The sequence below is a fragment of the Poromitra crassiceps genome (genome assembly GCF_964638095.1).
Source record: "Poromitra crassiceps genome assembly, chromosome: 4".
NCBI lineage: Eukaryota > Metazoa > Chordata > Actinopteri > Beryciformes > Melamphaidae > Poromitra > Poromitra crassiceps.
Window position 1 is genome coordinate 1,275,606 of NC_139626.1, and position 5,000 is coordinate 1,280,605.

Sequence of the window (5,000 nt, forward strand, 5' to 3'; positions counted from 1 at the left end):
ACTATCTGGAGTAGAGATGGAACGATGTGAAAATTTCATATCACGATTATAGTGAACCAAAATTATCACGGTTATCAGTATTATCACGGTTTGTTAAAATGTGCTGAAAATGTTCATAAAGTACTAATACACTCACAGAAATCATTTCTCCAAGGCTGCACGTTTGCATCTGGGAGGCGGTTGCTGACTTTGGTTGATGATGCACAGTATTTACCATGTTTTTCAAAGCACTGTAATCACGGTAACACGGTAATCACAGTACCACAGTTTTAATGATAATGATAATTTGGGAGGAATTTTATCACGGTTATCATTAAAACCGGTTATCATTACATCCCTACTGTGGAGTATAGTTTACAATTGGGATCAGGAATAATCTTCATTGAACAGAGCTTCCTGGCATCATATAGTTCTGTGTACAAAGTTGGAGTGGATCTGCTGGTGATCCGGGTTTCTCGAAGCCAACAGAGTATTATACCAAACTTCATCCCAATCAAAATCTGTATCGAGGTTTGGAATATCAGCCCTCTACAACATACAGTATCTCATGCCAGGGGTCTATATGCATGTTCTGAGATAAACCAATCAAGTTTAGAGACCTCTGCTGCCAGAGGTGCTACCCAGAACGTCTGTAATTCCAAACATACTTTTGTTATTGTTGCATACATGTAATTTAGAACAGAAAATGTAAAAGCTGCCATGATCTATTGAATCACTATTTTGTTATTATTGTTATCAATCAAGGATAAAGAGTATGGAGATTTATTTATATGAAAATGTCACCGATTTGTAGGACTTTTATTAATATTCTGAAAATAACTTTTTACATTTGTGTTGGTAATTGTTTACGAATACCTGTTTGTTTTTTTACCCAAGGCTGGATATCTCCTGTCAAGGCCCCGCAAATAGTTTCTCTTCTCATACACTATGTATAGTGTAATAATATGGTATTTGCTGTGTATAATGTACATCTGGGGTGCTTTCTGCCATGTGTGAGCGGGGGCAAGAACATATGGACGGTGGCCAGCATGCATGGGCCTATTTCACTAAGCTTTAAATGAAATCCACCTGGCAGATACCTGTCCTACCTGCTACCAGGCCCCAATGGGACTTTCTGCTTGTGCTGGAATATTAAGAAAGGGTATACTTCCACTTCTTGTGTGCTTTCTCCATTATCTCCTCTCTTCAACTTCTCCATTCAGGACCAGGGTGAAACAATCTGCCTGGGAGTCACACACACACACACACACACACACACACACACACACACGCATGCACGCACGCACGCACGCACACACACACACACACACACACACACACACACACACACACACACACACACACACACACACACACACACACACACACACACACACACAATTTATACTGTAATTCATTTGTTTTTGGGAATTTTTTATTATCAATCATAAATAAAACATATTCATCTGATAATTGTAACATAAATCACCTCAATAATGTTTTCTATGTGCACTCCAGGGAGTATCAAACATATGTTGTTTGTTCATTTTAAGAATGACGTTTACCTGTTTTTGCAAATTAACTATATAACTATATATATATATATATATATATATATATATATATATATATATATATATATATATATATATATATATATATATATATATATATATATATATATATATATATATATATATAATACACACACACACACACACACACACACACACACACACACACACACACGCACGCACACACACACACACACACACACACACACACACATCTCCCGGCCTCCACCCCTTCCCAGGTCCACCCCTCCGCTCTTCCACCCCTCCCCGGGTCCACCCCTCCCCAAGTGCTGAGAGGAAGTAAACAAAGTGGAGTGTGTGTGTCGATGCCAGGCTTGAGATGAGGTGTTGACACAGCAGACCGTGCTGCTTTCTCAGATTCAAAGAGATTATCAGCTCTCCCTCTGCATCACTGTGGGGGTGTGTGTGTGTGAAGGGGGCGGTCGGGGAACTTACTGTAGAACTTACAGTGTGGAACGTGGTTATGGCATCTTATGGTTTGTGTCTTTTTTTCTTACGAAATAACAAAATGAAACTGGTCAAGTATGCTTGTCTCTTTATTCATCAAACAACACACCACAACATGCAGTGACGACCACAAACACACATGCAGAAATTGAGTCTCTGCTTTTTCCCATCGAGGCGTCCTTCTTCCAGGGGACAGGCCAGGAGCAGTGGGCCGCTTTCAGTACAGCCCGGGGACTAACTTCAGTCGTCGTCGTCGTCGTCGTCGTCGTCGTCACTGATCAGGCAATGATCTCCTGCATGTTTTTAGTGGTGGTCCTTACCGATGCTGAGGAAACTCCAAGTGAGCACGGGGAGAACATGCAAACTCCACACAGAAAGGCCCTTTTCACAAGCCCACCTGGGCACTAGGCACCGAACGCACCCCCAGTGCCAAGAGTGGCCCAGGCGGGAGTCAAACCCAGGATCTTATTGCTGTGACTCAACAGTGCTACCACTGCACCAGTCTGGATGTCATCCTTCTTGGTAAGAGCATGGTCACCATTTGTACGCTTTTGATGTAGATTCTGACATACAGTGTAGGCTATGGGATGTTGCATCTGTATGTTTGATATTTTTGAAATATGGCTTTTGTATTAACTGTTCTTCACTATGTAGGCCTACGTGTTTATACGTAGGCTACTTTATTGAATTATTAATTATTTTTCGACGTTCATCACCCTGCGCGGTTTGGATGGTTAACCACACCTTCCATCATGGAGCTTGTCAGCCTATGGGCGTGCATGATGTTTAAACATGGGTGTGGTTGGTTTCCATTTTTCAAAGATTTGGACCGGATGAAGATCCCAGTCAGATCGAAACATGGCATGGAGCAAGTGTGCCGGCATTATACTCCTTCTTTCATTGACAGCATTTCTTCAGACCAACAAACACACAGAGGGTTCTCTGTTTACCAACAAACACACAGAGGGTTCTGTGTTTACCAACAAACACACAGAGGGTTCTGTGTTTACCAACAAACACACAGAGGGTTCTGTGTTTACCAACAAACACACAGAGGGTTCTGTGTTTACCAACAAACACACAGAGGGTTCTGTGTTTACCAACAAACACACAGAGGGTTCTCTGTTTACCAACAAACACACAGAGGGTTCTGTGTTTACCAACAAACACACAGAGGGTTCTGTGTTTACCAACAAACATACAGAGGGTTCTGTGTTTACCAACAAACACACAGAGGGTTCTGTGTTTACCAACAAACACACAGAGGGTTCTGTGTTTACCAACAAACACACAGAGGGTTCTCTGTTTACCAACAAACATACAGAGGGTTCTCTGTTTACCAACAAACACACAGAGGGTTCTCTGTTTACCAACAAACACACAGAGGGTTCTCTGTTTACCAACAAACATACAGAGGGTTCTCTGTTTACCAACAAACACACAGAGGGTTCTCTGTTTACCAACAAACATACAGAGGGTTCTGTGTTTACCAACAAACACACAGAGGGTTCTCTGTTTACCAACAAACATACAGAGGGTTCTCTGTTTACCAACAAACACACAGAGGGTTCTCTGTTTACCAACAAACACACAGAGGGTTCTCTGTTTACCAACAAACATACAGAGGGTTCTCTGTTTACCAACAAACACACAGAGGGTTCTCTGTTTACCAACAAACATACAGAGGGTTCTGTGTTTACCAACAAACACACAGAGGGTTCTCTGTTTACCAACAAACACACAGAGGGTTCTCTGTTTACCAACAAACACACAGAGGGTTCTCTGTTTACCAACAAACACACAGAGGGTTCTCTGTTTACCAACAAACACACAGAGGGTTCTGTGTTTACCAACAAACATACAGAGGGTTCTCTGTTTACCAACAAACACACAGAGGGTTCTCTGTTTACCAACAAACACACAGAGGGTTCTGTGTTTACCAACAAACATACAGAGGGTTCTGTGTTTACCAACAAACATACAGAGGGTTCTGTGTTTACCAACAAACACACAGAGGGTTCTGTGCTTACCAACAAACACACAGAGGGTTCTGTGTTTACCAACAAACACACAGAGGGTTCTCTGTTTACCAACAAACATACAGAGGGTTCTGTGTTGACCAACAAACACACAGAGGGTTCTCTGTTTACCAACAAACATACAGAGGGTTCTGTGTTTACCAACAAACATATGGGGTTCTGTGTTTACCAACAAACACACAGAGGGTTCTGTGTTTACCAACAAACATACAGAGGGTTCTGTGTTTACCAACAAACACACAGAGGGTTCTGTGTTTACCAACAAACACACAGAGGGTTCTGTGTTTACCAACAAACACACAGATGGTTCTGTGTTTACCAACAAACACACAGAGGGTTCTCTGTTTACCAACAAACATACAGAGGGTTCTGTGTTTACCAACAAACACACAGAGGGTTCTGTGTTTACCAACAAACACACAGAGGGTTCTCTGTTTACCAACAAACAAAACCACTCCGTTCAAACTTCAGATGAAAAGAAAGAAGAAAATATTGAATCGTGTGGTTTCAACTCCTAGAACCAAGCTTAAGTCCAAGAGCTGCATTTGTTTATGGTAGGAGCTGGCAAGTGGCAAGTCAAGTGGCAAATGCTGACCTCTGACCTACGTGCGTTCGACCTTCAGGCTTCAAGTCTAAAAACCATGGATGCCTGTTAGCTATCTAAGCTAACAGCTAATAACAACATTAATGTTTAGTTGTATGGGTTTAACCAACTATTGTATTGGTATGCTGATTGGTCTGAAGGCTTGCTATTGTTGAAAAGAATATGAAAATGTGTAAAAAATATGTTTTGAATTGGTACAATCATGATGTCAAATGATGCGCTGGGAACAATTGGGGGTTGAGAAATCATAGCTAAGTTTGTGAGTAGGAACTCCCAGTTAACGTGGCGTTTTACTTGATTTTTGCTAGTCGCAACTGGCAATTTGCCACTTGCCAG